The 18,494-nt window shown below is 39.5% G+C and overlaps 1 protein-coding gene across 1 annotated transcript in view; it reads left to right on the top strand.

The window, feature by feature from the left end:
• PTCHD1 (patched domain containing 1) overlaps positions 1-18,494 on the top strand; it is a 52,616-nt gene that overhangs the window by 16,290 nt on the left and 17,832 nt on the right. The gene's annotated exons all lie outside the window — the stretch shown is intronic.

Genomic DNA, 18,494 nt, shown 5'->3' with positions numbered 1-18,494 from the left:
ATAGCACATTTTTGTATGATTTTTTTCTTGGCTCATAGCTAGGGACAAAAATATGCTAGTGCAGTATGTTATACAAGAGAGGAAACCAACTGCAGTTTTTCTGTGGAAATTTGTTTAGATTTTTGATACCCAGTTTAATAAGACAATCTATGCACAGCTGAAATGAAAGTAGTGGCTGCCTTGGCAAAAAGGCGGGTATGTGCATTTTTCATTTACAGAGCAATCACTATACTCTTTTTGAGTACAGGGTGTTTTACCATTATCTTTCATAAGAGTCTGTGTAGGGAATAAGTGCAGTAGTAGACAGTTCTTTTTTATATTTCACTAGAAAAGTCAGAGTTTGCTGAGTCAGTGTAAGTATGTTATGTAGTGCTAAGATGAAGAGCCATGCCTCACATTCTCCAGGTCAGAGTACAGCACCAGTGCACATCAAGCCCCACGAATGACTAAAGCAGTGATTCTCAACCAGTGACCAAGCAACCTGGGGTACTGCAAGATCCTTTTAAGGGTGTTATGTAATACTAACAGTGTTAGGTGCAAACACCTACACGACTCACAAGATAAACCCAGAAATTTCAAACAGGAATCCAAAATTTTTCTGCTCTGTTGTGGTCTTTCTAAGTTCTTTGCAACAGAATTGCTCTATTGTTTTCCACAGTCAAGAAATTAGTGAAAGCCAAGAGCTGGGATTTTCCGAGGGGTGCCTTAAGTCTAACAAAAGGTGCCTTGAGTCTAAAAAGATTCAGAATCACTGGACTAAAGCACAGGTACACTACCAAGACAGTCCTATTTTGTCTTCCTAGCCTGGCAGCCAGTGGTATTCACACAGAAATTTCTGTCTGTCTCTCCACCAGGATTTTATGAGAAGGGGGAAATCCCGGTGGGGGTCAGTTTGTCCCTGTTAAGAAAATCTTTCTGCTAATTTCAGACCAACTTCAGTGGTCATTGGATCAGGCCATTTGTGGGAAAATGCAGCATTGCATCAAAACAGGCAGAGGGCTTCACGAAGACACAAAAAATGATCTCTGGAAAGTACATTCTTTTCATTTACCTTCCAGTCATGAACAGTAGTAAAAGCTTTGTCCACTGCAGACATCTGATATGTCCTTGTTTGCAACATTATTCATTTGTGAAGAATACTACATGCACTGATTTGATAAAAGCTTTCCCAGCTAAAAATCAGTGTGCAGTACTACTTCAAATTTTCAGCGTAAGTGGAACTCCAGTTACTTAGTCATATCATATAGTAATGTTCCACATTTCAGTAAGGTTGTTTTATGCTGAATAGTAGGCCCACAGTGGTATGCACATAATATACTTGTAACCCCTGACATTTTTAATTCAAAGGGCACCTTTTAATATTTCACTGTACCAATTAATGTACAGTATGTACTTAGTGACAAGTAAGCAGAAATCAAGCCTTTAATGTTCTATCAGAAACAGTGTGTAATTCCTGTTTTCAGATGGTATCTAAAAAAATTAAAAATAACAAGTAAAATAGAGCACATTTCAAGAATTTTGTATCACAAGGAGGCCACTTATCTCCATTTTTTGTTAGATTTTCCTGCATGTAATGTACAAAGTCTCCATTTAACTAAGCAGATTATGCAAAACACTTGCTTTTTTTTCCCCATGTGGCTTATAAAGAGACTATTCTCAGCAGAAAGTAAACATAGAAGTTCATGCATAGAAATGAACCTATCTTGTACAGGGTCACTTTGAAATCTGAAATGTTAACTGGATTAGTGGATCAGGACACCCACTGCCTGAGGACAACCTTTCACATCTTTAATTCATTGGCAATGAACATGCTGGGATCTGCAGTTCTTCCAGGGTTAAAGTTAACTAAGATAAATATCAGGGTTCTGTTATAGATCTTACTGCAAAATAGCATAGGCCAGCTCTTTTGTAGGGGACTAAAATATGTTAGTTTTTAGAGTGAGTTTAGTCCACCCACAGTTCTGTCAAAGAAAAGTAGTAGTAGAGGAGACTGGCACTTGAAGTTCATCCATGAGAACGGATTTAATTAGGGCATTGCAGGTTGTGGGCTGCTGTGGTTACAGTTGTGTAACAGTTTCTATCACAATTCTTTTCTCAGTTGCTTTGTAGCCTTCTGAAGCTTACTGTTTAGGCTGTTCCTCTGAGCAAAGATGGTTCTGTTATTTTTGAATGAGAGAAGAAGAGTGAGAAAATACACTCGTCCCATGCAAAAAAAAATATAGAAGGTCTGCTTAAGGAGAACTGGTTTGATTTGGTGGAGAGTTAGAAAGTATTCCTTTTTCTTCCAATATCAAAATAAAGCAGGACTGAAAGATTTTGCACATATTATCAAAAGATACTTCACATATATCCATTGCTGGGGGGTTTTTTAAGTTCATCTTTATGGTAATTGAGGGCATGGATGTACAAGCCAATGTCATTTGGAAAAAATGGAGATGTTCTCTTTTAAATCCAGTGAGTTCTGGGTCAGACCCTAGATTAACCAACCTTGAGAGGGCTGATGGATTTCCTAGCTAATGGTATAGCACTACAGCTATTACTTGCTCATAATCTCCTAGCTCAATGCAAACAATTGACATAAAAACCACTTAAAATGGACCTTTTTTGCACCAAATCTTCAGCCTATATCAATCAGGAACAGAGCTACATCAGTTTATAGTAGTTAAAGGGCTGGCCTTTCATCATCTCCATCCCATTGCTGCCCAACCAGCACACACAGCCTACAATGCATCAGGAATATTTCTCAAAAAATTTTTTGGTCAAATGTCTTAATACTTGTCAGATATGTCACTGAATATTTTTAGTGACTTTCCCAGTTCTGGAGCCAGATTGATAATTTGGGTAAGACATTTGCAAAAATTAATGGCAGGCTATTTTTTACGATTTGATGAATCCCTTTTTTAATTATTCATGTAGCTTCAGCCACAGCTGTCTCCAAAGATGAATGACCTCTAGTGCAGAAAAGGTACCACAGTTTCTGTGTCTAATGAATCCTTGGCCTTGCTGTCATTGGTTTTTATGGTGCAGGCAGCATTTTGCCCCCTTCCCCTCCCTCTCCCAGCCCCTCCAACTTCTAGAATTTATCAATCAGGTACTGCAAAATAAAAATCCAGTAAAGGGAAAAAAGACTGCAGAGATATGCCATTGAGTAAGCTCCAGTTCTAGTGAGAAATACCACAAGAATCTCTTCACCTGATCCCAAAAGGCAAGGGTCTCCACACCACAAAATAGAAGAAGATTTGAGGAGAAGGAGAGAAAAAGGGGAAATGTGACAGACTTTGGAGAGGGGCTATTTTTCTTTGAGCTTAACATGGACTTTCCCCTGTAGCCTGCCTCACTATAGATCATATTTAGTCTGGGCCAAGGTAACAACTGCTTGGCATAAAATCATCTCACCTACTGAGTGTTGTTAAATTTTGATCCTTAAAAATACCTGTTCCCTTAGAAGCATTGTGCATGACAAACAACCATTTAAAACAAGCATAGGACAAACATTCAGCATGTCCCCTTTATTATATCATATAGCCATACTGCAACATTGATCTGAGTTACTTTAAAGAAAATGTCTATTGGTCTTTCTATTAAAAAAGATAAGTGTGAGCATCTGTTAATCCTTTAGAAAAACCTACAGTTTGTTCAAAAAGATTCAGCACTTTTAAACTGCCAAGTCCGTTGGAAGAAGCATCCATGTAAAATAATTGTGGGATGTCAGACATTGCCAAATATGGGGAAAGATGCAGTAAGTGCTCCACAGGCTTATATTTAGCTTCTGATCTAAAAGTGCACTGCACATTAAACTAGGCATGGAAAAACCAGTTAATCAGAAATAAGAGTGCCCTGAACTTCCATCCATCCATAAACTGAAACCAAGTGAAACATTTTTGCTAAGTTTGATAAAGTACAAATAAGTGTAGTAACAACCCTCCCCATCCTTCAACAAGGATTTTTTTTGTCAAAACATATTTGGCAGTCTCAGCAGGCTAACAGCTGTCTTCAGAGTGTGTAACAGGAAAAGAGAGGAGAGGAGTGGAGAGGAAAGGAGAGGAGAGATCATGGGACAGATCTGATCAGGGAACAGTGAGTTTCAACCAGGGTACCACAACACCCTGGGGTGCTTGAAGATCCTTTCGACAATGCCGCTAGGTACCACACAGTATTAGCACTGTTAGGTTTACAAACATGATTCACAAGATAAATCCAGAGATTTCAAAAAGAAAATCTTTCTGAGTTCTTTTCAACAGAAAAACTGCTCTGTTATTTTTCTGCTGACAAAAAAAGTGGAAGCTAAAGGCTGGCATGTTCCAAGTGGTGCCTCAAGTCTTTCCAGGGGTGCATCAAGTCGAAAACAGTTGAGAGCCACTGGCCTAGAATGTGTATAGTTTAAGTAGAGAGGTCAGACAAAATCCCTAAGACAAAATAATCTAGTCTTGGAGCTTGCTGGCCTCTGGTAGAAGCATTTAGAGATGAAAGAGCGTCCTTCCTGAAACCAAAAGGAAAACTTTGATGAGGGCAGTAGTCAGAGAGACTCAGGCATTGCCATCAGAATGGAAAGGCAGGGTTAAAAGTGTGGCAAGGACTTTGTTGTGATACAAAGTGAGATGGACAGCATGTGAAAGGGAGAAAAATGGAAGCAAAAAGACCTCAAAGGGTTTAGGAATGCTCAAGCCTGTATGTAGCTAGACAGAAATTCACAGGGGATTTACAGAATGGTAAAAAGAAAAAATGTGAAAGGACATGGGTGTGCAGGAATTCTTTCCTCGCACCATTTGAATAGCCAGTGAAATTTCCTGCATTTTAGAAGATTTTAGACGAAGATTTAAAATAAACAGAAAGTCTATCTGCTCTTTCTTTGGCATTCTAAAGAAGCTTGCTAGGGGGGAATAGCATTCTATTAAAAACACCAACAAACATACACGAGAAAGTCTAAGCCTGAACAATATTCATCATATTCCCTATCAGACATCAAAACATGAGTGTGTTCTTTAAAAAAGCAGGGTAAACAATAGTTCATATATATTTAATATAAATATATAGAAATATTAATCTACCACACCCTGAGTCCTGAACAGCTGTCTCCCAAATCCCCTTCATTCCATACATAAAAGTAGGTATAAACAAATGTTGGGCGTTACATAGTATTTGGTCGCTAGTCTTCCTTTTATCATTGAATAAACATTTGAAGCTTACAACGTCTCCCTTGTTTTTATTCTTTTTACTGAGCTTTCTCTCCTCTGTCAGCTTGTCTCTTCCACATCTTTTCCTTTTAAGGAAAATCCTATCCCATCCCCCATTCCTTCTCTAACCGTCTTTTTACCTCCATTCTGTCCCTCTGCCTTTTCTGTTACCATCTTGTTCATCTTTCCCCTACTTTCCCATACTCTCTTCACTCCCAGATCTCATTAGTTCATTGGTATGGTTTTCATAGCTTCCCTTCCATTCTGTCTTTGCTCTCCCCTGTTCTCACCTACAAAAGCACTGTAACTCTTTTCCTTCCCTAAGCTCCCCTCATCATTTTTTCAATTATTTTTTTTCTTTTTGTCATTTTACCCATGCAAGGGCTCCTTTGTCTTTCTTCATTGATGTTCTCCATCAGCCCAATCCTTTGTCCCCAGTTTAGCAACAAAGCTATACAATCTATCCTCTGCCCCCAAAACTTCTCCAGTTGTCAGCATCTCCATAATCCATAAACTGCTCTCCTCCCCCTCCCATGCATCTTCAGACATGCCACATCACTGAATAAAATCTCTACTTCATCAGACTTGCTTATCAGCAACCAAGCCATCCTCCTCATACGTTTTGTTACTGTGGTCCAATCCATCTTCTGCCCCAGAAGTCCATCCTGTTCATCATCAGTCCACTCCCTGAATCCCTCCTGTCAAGCAATCTGATCAGTCTGTCCCTAACTAACTGATTTTCTGCTTACTTCATCTTCCCTAGCCAGATTTCCAATCACATTTTTCCCTAATTCATCCTTCCCACAGGACTTTGCAGTAAACTTTTACATCCAGCATCTTCTGCAATCCATGCTTCCTGTATCAGTTGTTGCCATGCAAAATTTCCACTCTTTGACTTTGCCTACAGTCACCCCTATTCAGTCAGTGCTTCATCCTCAAGTAGTACTCTGGCTAAATTCCTCCCCCTTCCCTCTAAAACAGTTCATCGTCCACTTTCCAAAACAGCTACTGCTCAATCTCCATGCTATCCTCCTACAAACTGAGCCTTTGCTCACAGTCCACTGAAGAAAACAAACATAAAAGAGGAAATTACACATTTGAAGACAATCTGTTTAAAATCCAAATAACTTCTGGCTATTTTAGATCTTGTTTTCCCAGCTCTCTTCAACATGGTGGTAGAAATGCAAAGAAAATGGAGAGCTGACAAGCAGAGGTAAGATTCACAACAAATAGGAATACATAGGCCTGCCCAAATAGAATGGGCCTTCATATCACTCATTTGGCTGCACAAGTGCTGCATAAGTCATGGAGGGTATTACTGACTCAGCAAATACAGTGCTTCTTGAAGCAGCAAATCCATGGCTGTAGGGGGTCAGGTCAGATAATATTTTAACATGGAAACAAATATAATACAGCCATGTAATAAGCCCTGGGCTTTACCCTTCAAAAGGTCAGGATGAAAGTATATATTGTGTATTGGGTACATATCCCCATCCCAAGTGAAATATAATATTGGTGACTCAGCAAGTTTAATCAGCATTGGTACATGCAGAATAGTAGAAACAATATTTATATTACTCATAACATATCCAGACTTACTCCTGTATAGTATTAGTTCTTATTCCTGTTTAACACAACAATCTGTGAGATAAACCCAATAGAAATATATAGTGTGTAATACCAACAATCTCTCAGATAAAATTAAAAACACTCACAATTGACCAGTTTTTGACTCATTCCCTGTTCCCAGCAAAACAAAACATTTCAGCAAAGCCAAAAGGCACAGGGGTGCTGATAGTGGTTGTTTTGTTTTTAATTTTTCAACATCTGTGAATATTTTAAGACAAGTTTGTGGTGAATTTTAAATTCCAAATTTGGTTGGTCACTGGGAACTTCCCCCAGAAATTAGTTGGGGGAATCACGTGACATTTTTTCATTTTTATTGACTGGGTGGTCCTGTATTATGCTTTATTACAAAGTTTTGCAATATTAAGGGAAGTTTACTGTGAGCTTTCATATGTTAACTTTATGTACTTCATTCATTCATTCAGAAATGGGCCCAGGATTATATAAAAAGGAAAGTACAGTATTATTGAATTAGTTTGGTTCCTTTTGTGCAGGCAAAGCTATACACCCACAAAGCAACCCAGAAGCAAGTGATATTTAGCTTTGTGAGTTTAGATGCAAAACATGATAGCTAAGATTCTGCCCAAACTAAATTTACCTTGCCTCAATCCATCCTTTGCTCTTTCTGTGTACTTATGATGGTATTTAAGTGTTCTGTTACATGTAAGTTGGATAGGTAACTGGTTGAATCATCAGCATACGCAGCAAGAAGTTGTTGATGACTCCATGTCTAGTTGGGAGGAGGTATCAAGTTAGGTTCCTCAGGGGTCTCTTCTGGGTCTGGTATTGTTCAACATCTTCATTAATGATTTAGAAGATGGGATAGAGTGCACACTCAGCACGTTTGCAGATGACATCAAGTTGTGTGGAACCGTGGGTGTTCCAGTGAGCAGAGCTGTATTTTGGAGGAGGGTTTCACACATTTGACTGTGAATGACAACCAAGGGGAAGATTTTCATAGGCATAAATAGCAACTATACAGTTGTCTTGCATGGAGAAGCAATGAAAGTTAGACACCTAGTTGCTCCTAAAGATCCCTGGTTTTGAATATCCAATGGCTTGTTTTGAAATTCAGACTGAATGTATTACTGATCAAAGAATCCTGGAAACATGAAGCAGAGTTTCAGTTCAGATAAATATATAAAAAGTTGAGATAGTCAGCAAACAAAAGCATCATACATAAATAAATAATCAGCCACCTAAAATCACAGAGCTGAAGACCAGCACAGGCCACATATTCAGATCTTTTTCGTGTGCTGCAGAAACACATGATCTGACATTTCAGCTTCAGCTAGCTCCCTCACAAAGACTGAGTGAGGTAAGTTGCACATTTAAATGGAATTGACTTCCTGACATTTAAGCACCAAAACAAACCTTTGGCATGACAGGGTATGGATTATTTTCTAAAGTAGATATATATATAGCATAAGCTTTTGTAATTTGTAGCTCACTTCAGCTTGTGCTAAATATCTATGTATGTACTTAGATTAGTCTATAAGTAGGAACCTAAGTCATGGCAAGACAAAGGGTTTTTCTTGGCTTGCTCATGGTGTGCAGAGTCAATTTCACTGGCATTTCACAGCAGACCCACCACCAATGACTGGCGGAGGGATCCTGGCAGTCCTGCTCATTGCTGCTAATTGGCAGAGGGTGACTTCACTCAGTCTACATCACTACCACCTTTTTTCTTTTGGTTGAAATGCAGGAAATTGCAGCCAATGCCAGATTTCCTGGTGATCATGGCAGTCACAGACAATGGTGTTTTTTCTGGTTTCCACAAAATTGTGATTTAGGTAGGTCCTTATCTATAATGGTGCAAATCTACCATGCTTCAGACTAACATGGCTAACTACATCTCATTTTCCAAAGACACGTGTCTGTGCTATGGAAATAAATCATTCTGAGTAGGTTATTTTTTTTACCACATTACACAAGCATTATAAATAAAAATAGATTTTTTAACCATATCTTGCCTTGCTTATCTCCACTTCTAAAAATAAAAAAGGAAGTCACTCAAATTAGAAATATATTTGATACATTTATAATGTGCTGATCAGATACGCTTCTCATTATAACAACATAAACCCAAACGTTTACATCTGAAAGAGAGAACTCCGCAAGGAAGTGCTCCATCATAACATACGTGAGCACTTAGTTTCCCAGTGGCCCATATCAATTCTCTTCACCCCACTGAAGATAATAAAATTAATTCAGGTTAACCATATGTTTGCTGAATGCGGATTATAGTTCCATTGTAATCACTATATTTAGAGCTTTTGACAATTGGTATTGATTGTAACCATGCATTCATTTGAAAATGTAGTATTATATTAGAGGTTTTTATATTTCTATTATATGAGAGGCTTTTATAATATCTAATACTATATATATCATAGAAGTTCTTTATATAATACTAAATATGTTATATAACTATATAATACAGGATACATATTATGAAATATATAGTATAAAATGTATGGCATGAATTAAGGTGGTATGTATAAGTTTATATCTAATATAGAATATTATATTAGATATTATAAAATAATAGTATACTATCTATATTACAGTTTAGGTATAACAGTGTCTGTATATGGTATAATCTGGTGTGCAATTTTTATATTATCTAGTATTCTGATAAGTAATGCTAGGTGTTATAAAATATGCATTCCATAATCAATTTTTATTAATAATATGGAAAATAAAATGTTAGCTAATATGTTTCTGCTGTTACTGAAAATGATCATGATAAGGCTAAGATTATGAATAGATCACTGATTACATAGTTCCAGTACTTTGCATTCTCCTTTTCTTTATTTCTCTGTATTTTATATAGCTAGAGAAAGAGGTGATGGCAAAGATGTATGTATAGCCTGTCTCTTTTTGTACATGCTAAGGGCTGAGGTCTAGAATAATTTTGGTTTGAATGATAAAATTTTTAAAACTAGCTTGTTCTTTCTATAGCACATTTAAATTTTGTGTCCATTGGTTTGTCATGATAAAAAATTAATAACTTGATGTTTAGCTTTTTTTAAAGAATGTTTTTGTTCCCAACAATATCTGCTCTGGTTATTAATTCAGAAATTAGGGAAAGTGGGGAAGATTTGCAGTTACCAGTGCATTCTTTGCCAAGGGTAAGAAAGCATCATTCTGAAAGGACAAAGACTGAGCAAACCCAAGCATTCACCCCAGAATGGAGAGTTGATCCTACGCTGCTTTCACAAAAGTTGCAGACTTTAAAAATAAAATAAAATATGAAAAATTGTGTCTAATGTAGAACAGCCATATAACTCAGGATGAAATTCACCCCTATGTAGGGGCCTGCACAAGTCTTCTGCATCGGGGCTGTCAAACTCGACATGGCCTCTGGGCTGGATGTGGAACATGGGACTCCCCCATGTAAGCTGAGTCCAGATTCAGCAGTGGGGCAAGTGGTGGCAGTGGTGAGGCACGTGGTGGCACAGGGGTTAACCCAGCCATCACTGGCTTTCTCCCCTGCTGCCAAGATGCTTCCCCAAGGGGGTTCCATACCAGGGAATTCAGCAATGGACCCTGCCCCGGCTCACCCTGACCCCAAATTCCTGACCCCTACAGGAGTCAGATGAAAAGGCTCAGCAGGCCAGATCCAGGCTACAAGCCATGTTTGACTCCTTTTCTACGTGACTAATACCCCATTAAGCTGTGTTTGGAGGACCTGATCCTTTCCGCAATGTTCAATTTCACCATGAATGTACACATAAAAGCAATGTCTCAATCAGCGTTAAATAAATGCACACCCGGCTCCTTTCTAAAGATCTAGGTAGTCTAGAGGATCTACCAGCCAAAAAGAATGTTGTCCCCTGCTGAGCAGTATTTGTATTAGCATGCCGGCCCCTTCCTACATAATCATGTGTGTCAGAATGCACGTTTGGTTATAACTTTTCTTTCACATGAGTGTTCTTCTGCCCCAGTAAGTAATCAGCCATAGTCTATTTGCCATGGTCAAATATAGCAACCACTAAATAATTTTAAGCATTTCAGCATCTATTTTTTTCTTCCAAATACATAAAGTAGAGAAATCAACAGATAAAGAAACCTCCCTGGAAACAGACACTTAACAAATTTAAGGAGGGATCTGGGTAGTACCAGACAAGGGCGGATCCAGAGAGGGCGCAGTGGCATGGCTTCATCCCCCTTTTGGATTGGAGCACACCACAGGAGCCTCTGGGGACCTTTTAAAATCCCTAAAATAAGTGAGAATCTCTCCCTTCCCTTTTCTGCTCAAAGGCACACCTCCTCTCCCACTGCCTGCTTGCCTTCTCTTGCTGTCTCCCAGAGACAAGAAAGCACTAGAGCTGTTTCTGCCCACTGCACTGGGACTGGGCTTGGCTGGGGGACATGGACGATGGCAACAGAGGTGGACAGAGGGTTCCCCTTCCCCACACCTACTCCAGAACAGAGCAGGGTGGAGGGAACTACTCTCCTGCCACATTGTTGCTGCTGTCCCCTCCCTAGCTGAGCTTGCCAGCTGGCTCTGGAACTTCTTCACTCCCAAAAAACGGAGAAAGCAGCAGCAGGAGGCAAGGGAATTAGAGGCTAGGGGGAAGAGGAAGGAACATGGCTCTGAACAGGAAGGGGAAGGGAGGGAGGATTTTCAACTGCTTTAGGAACTTTAAAAAGTTCCCAGAAGCTTCCACGGTGCAGTCTGCCCCTACTAGTAGGGATGGAGAAGGCTGGGAGCAGGGGGTGCAGTCAGTCTTGCACTGGGGTTGTTTCCACACCCCACTTTGGGCAATCCTGGACCTGCCCCGGTACCAGATATTTGACCCACAGAATGAGTCATCAAGCTAGCCTTTAGGTGGTTATGCTTGGCTTTGGGACTATAGTAATGGGCATTTTACACAGATTCAGAAAATCTTCCCATGTAAAACATGCACTAAAAAATCAGCCCTGACTACAAAGGATGGAATATAAATGTTACTTGAGAGATAGTTTGAACTAAAAGTTAAAATCCTTCTGACCCATCTGTAGCTACCCTGTTTAATGCACAACACACTGAAATGTCTAATTTCAGTGAGAATGTTTCAGGTTTAAAAATCAATCGTTAAGGGTGGGAGTAGCCAACCTGTGGCTTGGGTGCCACAAGTGGTATAGGCAGGCAGCCTGTGTGTGTGGCATGTGGCATCACAGCAGGGACAGGCAGCACAGCAGCAGATAAGGCAGGGGACAGAAAGCCAAGCAGCAGTTCAGGCAGGAAGCACAGGGCAAAAAGCAGGGAGCAGAGCAGCAGATCATTCAGGGAGCACAGAGCAAGGACCATTAAACAGAGCAGCAGATGAGGGAAGGGAAGGGAACTGGAGTGACACCTCAAGAGGGTGCAGGGCTAATTTGTAGTATGCCAGCCACTGATTTAGGGCAATCACAAATGGAACGCTTCAGTATAGCACGTCTTGTTGGCATACTTTTAAGAGTCAGCATTCTGTCAGCACTGGTGCAAAGTGCAAATAAGCACTTATTTGAGGAACGTCTGTGTGCGTGGTAGATGGGGTTGAGGAAAATCATGTGTAGGAATATGGGTTAACACAACAGTGCAGCTGTACCTTTGAAACAGCTGTCTGGATTTTCCCTAAATGTACTGACATAAACACTGATGATGGTCCAGTATGGTTGACAGTATACTCCAACCTGGCAATGCTACATCAGTCATCTGGCCAGTTACAATAAACACACTTAGGGTGAGTCCACACAGAAGTAGTTTTTCAACACAAAGCTGCATGCCAACCATATTGTACAATCATCTGTGTTTATATCAGTGCATTTGGGGAAAATCCAAACAGCTGTCTCAAAGGTATGGCTACACTGTAGTGTTAACCTGTATTCCTCCATACAGTTTTCCTCTACCCCCACTATCATACACACAAAAGTCCTTCAGACAAATACTTATTTGCACTATGAACCTGTGCTTGCCTGCACAGCTGCATGTGTTGTTTAATATGAGCAAGAACCTCACCCACTCTATGGTAAGGGGATATAAATTACTCAGGCACTGATAATTATCCCATGCCCTTCCTACAGTGTTCCTGAGAGAGAGGCATTTGACTGGGAAAAATCTAGAGCAACTCACCGCAGAGAACCTGGGAAATATATCCCCAGACACACACAGCAAAGACAAAGCAGCAAGGGAAAAATAACACAAAAGTTTTGCAATAGAATTGTTCATACTTCAGCCAACCTGAAGCTAACCTGCAAGTCAAGCTGACTACCTGGATGCTAATCATGTAATATAAATATGCATGTACTGCCTCACCAGGGGATAGAGTGCACAGAAAAAGGAAGGCATGCACACAGGATAGCATGTGAAGTACCATGCACCAGGATGTCATACAGCACAAACAGTAGAAGAAATGTGAACTAAAACAGACAAGCTGCTTATACAGGGTCAGGTTGCAAGTGGGGAGGCATACAGCAAAATTTTAAGGCTACAAGCTCATTCCCAGAAAATAAAGACTCAGACAGAGACTAGAGTAGTCCTTGTTTTGTTGCTATGTTTACTAACCTTTTGGAAAATTACAAGCTTGATAAAGGTCAATAGTGTATGTTGGGTTTGTCTGTAATGCAGCTTAATGAACTGCGGTTTTCTTGCTTGGATTTTTTTTAGTTTATTGGGGGACTTATTTTTGTCTAAACAGGATGCAAACGTCTTTCTTCTATGTGCACATTCATTAACACTTCAAAACTTCTGTGCATTTCAAGTTCAGAGTGTGTGCAATAAGAAAGGACATATGGGGCGAGTCCCACAATATTTTTATTTTGCCATTGATTGGCCAATTCTAACTCATGCGATGAAGAAGGTCAGCAAAAGCAATTTCACTTAACTTCACAGGGGGTGGAGATGGGATTTAGTTCTTTAATTCAGCTGGAACAATCAAAGAAGGTGAAATTGAAGCATATTGGTTTATCTCACTCTGAAAGGCGAGTACATAGGTGAGAAATGTGCATTTTGATTTTCAATTACATCAGCAAGTGGAATCTTGATTAAGTCATGTATTATTACAGACATGAGTTGTAAAGGAAAATACCCTGAACTGGTTCTCATCCCCATTCTGGTTGTACACAAGGGTAGTTATTTAAGATCTGTCAAGACAAGATGATTAGTGGGCACATCTACACAAGACACCTTAATGTTCAGTGGACAACAAAAACCAAGCTAATGCGCTAGAATTATTCTACTGTGCATTAAGCATCACAAAAAAAATTTGCCTTTGCTACTGCACATTAGTGCTGCTACTGCACCTTTATCTAGTATCTCATATTAGAGGTACTAAACTTAACGTGCAGTAGCACAGGTGAATTAATGAATGTGTAGACACACCCAGTATGTAGCAAGTTGCGGAGGGACTATACAGTGCCCTAGCTACTCCACATTAACCCCACATAAGGGTCCCTTTCTCAGCAAATCTCATACTTATGTTCATGGAGGGAATTAGTGCGTAGTAGCTAGCCTCCTGTAAATTTATGGCTGTGCTAACACCAGTGCTTGTGAGATCAGAATTACGCCAAATGAATTTATCACATAGCTTTGGTACAGTGATTTCCCATATATGCAAAAACTGTGCATCAGAATCCAGACCCCTGTGACTCTCTCAGGAAGATAGTTGCCTACATTAGTACATTATTGTTCTTAATTCCATCAGTTAGTGGAAATCATGTGTACTGTTACAGCATTTAGCCTCATTAATGTTGAGGTCAATCATTATTAGTACTTTGTGTACAACTGCTAGAAGATGGGGCAAGTAAAACTAATTAACCATAAAATGCTACCTTTCAAAAAAGGAAGCTATGAAAGAGCCAACCTTCCTTTTGCATTTTTAGGGATGTTCTGCTTTACAAGAAGATAAACAGTTCTGGGTGCTGCACTTCAAGAGGGACGTGGACAACATGGAGAGGGTCCAGAGGAGGGCCACTCGCATGATCAAGGGACAGCAGGTCAGGCCCTATGAAGAGAGGCTACAGGACGTGAACCTGTTCAGCCTCCACAAGAGAAGACTGAGGGGGGATCTAGTGGCCTGTTACAAACTAGTCAGGGGGGACCAGCAGGCATTGGGGGAGTCCCTGTTCCCCCGAGCACTGCCAGGAGTGACTAGAAATAACGGTCACAGAGGGTAGATTTAGGCTAGATATCAGGAGGCGCTACTTCACGGTCAGGGCGGCTAGGACCTGGAACCAACTTCCAAGTGAAGTGGTGCTGGCTTCTACCCTGGGGGTCTTTAAAAAGAGGCTGGATGAACACCTTGCTGGGGTCGTTTGACCCCAGTACTCTTTCCTGCCATGGCAGGGGGTCGGACTCAACGATCTGCTCAGGTCCCTTCTGACCCGACCAACTATGAAACGTGCTTAGGAAAACAAAGGTAAAACAGAGGGCAATATGGTCCATATGGTCAGCCTACTTCTGAGTGATTTCAGGCATTACACTTCTTGGTGTCTCAGTTTCCCCATATATGAAATAAGAATAGTGATACCCTTTGTAAAGCGTTTTTAGACTACTAATGACAAACTACATATGAAGTAGACTTATTTTTTTATTTTAGAAGGGATCACTCTTCATCATTACAAAGGCTAGGGTGCTGCAGAAAGTGTAGACCATGACCACCCTCTCAAATTTCCATCCCCCATTTAGTTTTGATTTCTCTGTGTTAGTCAGAATTGCTCTAAAGCCACAAGAAATATAATGAGAGCAAGCTATCTGTCTCACAAAGGACTTGTTCTGAGGGATGACAGGGGTATTTTCCCAGGCTTTCACAATTACCTCTTTCCCATTCCCTCAAGAACTGTGTTTACCCTTTTAGCATACATTTCCCCAGTCCCCACAGTACCCTTTAGGTTTTATTTCTCCTTATGTTTTCTGATTGCCTTGCTCAGCCAGCGCACCATAACCAGTGCCACCATGTCTCATTTCCTCTCCTTATCCAAGTTATATACAATTTGCAAGAGTATGCACTGTTTTATAAATTACTTATGTGAAAGATTTGTTGAAGAGCTGTGAATAATGAACAAACTGATACAAATGGAGAAAGGAGCTCCTCCTAGTATAAACTTTGGGTCCCTCAACAAGGGATCATCAGAAACTTAGACAACCAATCACAGGTCCTGAATAGCAAATCATAATAGCAAATGTTGATAGCAAGCAGTTTGCCAGTAACCCATTGGCTACATGTTATGACACGTTATTTACTGAGTATCTGCAAATAATAAACAAATCTATATAAAGTCATTACACAGTTGTGTATAACTCAGTAATAGGGAAAAAAAGATTAAAATAATGGTATTATTTATTTGTGAGGAATAACTTGGCCTCTCCTTGGTAGTTCATAAGCCAGACATAGCACTGGGAAAGAGGGAAAAAAGGATCAAATGTGGAAGGCAGATGGCCCTGAAAACTGAAAACCTGAAACAATGAGTAGGAAAAAAACAAATACCTTTATATACGAAGCAACAAAAATCAAATGATCTGCCTTTCTTTGGGTGTCAGTGAGTCATCAGTAGAACTTCAAGCACTAATTCTCTATTCTCCCTTATACCTCTGAAATATTTCTAAAAATAGGCACTCAGGCACCTAATACCCTTCACAACTGCAATACATAATATACAGAACAAATAAAAAACAGACAAAATTGAAAAAGAAAAAAACAATAATGCACGGATTGTGTAACTAACAATGGAAGAGAGACATAAAATGGGATTACACACAGGGCTACTGCTCTTTCAGTTAACTTCCTTGGTTATGTCCATTTCAACCTCACTTAATAGATAGCTCTCTTAATCACTTCGCTTTTTAGGTTAGGTTAGCTTATGTAAAAACAAAGTAAGAAAACTTCTCCCCAAGCTTTCTATTTTTTTTTCTCTTTGCAGTTAGTGGCAATCAGAAGTCAATGTCATCAAACACTGCTTTTATCCAAAATAGTAAACTAATAAAAGAAAACAAACTTTATATTGGTTTTAACTAGATCTAAATTTTGTTTTGCTGAAATGGCTAAGGACTGCCAAATTAATGCAGCTATTTGATTTTTTTTTTTAATGTAAGACCCTATTATTGCCAAAACACTTTTTTAAAACCTGGTATAACTAAAGGTCCAGATGAAAGTAATTTGTAACATTCAGTGACCTCATTTTATAGCATTTTTCTCAGTAGAAGCTAATGTGCATGATGCTGTGTGAAATTCTCAGACAAGCCTGTCTGTAGGACTTACGGGAACCATAAAGGGATTAAACCTCTCACTCCCTGCTTCAGCAAGTGATCAGTTACTTTTAAAAATAAAGGTCAATCTGTCTTTACAAAGAACACACTGAAAGCAAGTTTAATAGCTTTCCCTACTGAGCCCAGAACATGACTATTTAAAACATAGTTAACAATGTCAGTCACTCATTGTGCTTTTTGCTTATTTTATGTCTGGGGAGTTTCAGCACCCCCAAGTAGTTTTAAGAAGAGGCACTATACTAGTTATCAAACTGACAATTTTAACCTGCCCTCTAGAAACAGCTGTAAAACAATGTTTGGAAAAATTATAATAAATGCTAACTTTCCCATTGGAAACCAAATTGTAACATTACAGGGAAATAGATATTCACATTTTATCTCATGTCTTCAATAATGATGGAAATATTATATTGTTTATGCACTGGGGCATGGTAATGAAATACAGGATGATGATGAAGAGATACGGTAGTACTTGTTACATCACCTCATTTTAGTTCCATATTATAAGTGTCTCTTGTTTGAGGATGCTCATGGTTTTCCATTCTTACTAGGGTGAAGAGCCATCTCATCTGCTCAACACTTAGATATTTTATGATAGACTGAAGCAAATCAGCTGTGACTACTCTAACTCTGTAAAGACACTGACTATAAGGAGTGAGGACGACAAATGTAAAGCCCACATGATCTATTATGGAACCTTCATAATATGTTCTGATTTTCGTAATCTAAATGCTTCTTTTCAAACTCTCTTGTTTTAAAACATAAGGTTTCTAGCCGTTCTGGCAGCAGAGAGCCTGCTAAATCAGAACACAGTAAAGCAAATGCAGTAATGTCTGCTTGAGTTTGCACACAGCCTAATACAATAACTCGGAAGTACCGACTGCCTTGAGTTCCCGGACCTTGGTTGATTAGAATTTGGAGTTGATAATCCAATGATTATGCTTAATCATCATCATTTGCTACTTCATCAGTGATCTAAAATGTTCGTGGCTGGGAGGATGGCATGGTCAGAATAAAGTACACTAGACTGGGATTTGGGAGTTTCTGAAGAGAATGAAATGCAGAGTAGGTTGACAGAGGTAGAGCAGTGGGAGAGAAATAGAAACAAAGATTTAAAAAGAAGAGAAATGAAGAGCAGACCTAAAAGGAGAAAATCAGTGAATGATGATTGTGACAGTAACTGTAAAAATAATTCAACTGTTAGTTACTTCATAAAGATGTGTTTTTCTCTTGCTCTCTGTGGAAACCTCAGCTGGTTGTGGTTCATTCATTGCAATCTGATGGCTAATCGGTGAGCGAGTGTGTATTCTGTTTAGTTCTATTGTATATGGTCCACATTACTTCAGTCATCACCACAATTGTATAACCATAAGTCACAGAAATGAGACAAAGAGTTAAACGGCCATGTAATATAAACTACTCAGAGACACAGGAAAACCCATGCAGTTTGCCCAGGCCTC

The sequence above is a fragment of the Crocodylus siamensis genome, chromosome 1 (genome assembly GCF_052110815.1).
Source record: "Crocodylus siamensis isolate JL-2025a chromosome 1, ASM5211081v1, whole genome shotgun sequence".
In the NCBI taxonomy this organism is placed as follows: Eukaryota; Metazoa; Chordata; order Crocodylia; family Crocodylidae; genus Crocodylus; species Crocodylus siamensis.
The sequence above is the reverse complement of the archived record's forward strand: the minus strand, read 5'-3'. Positions and strand labels throughout refer to the sequence as shown.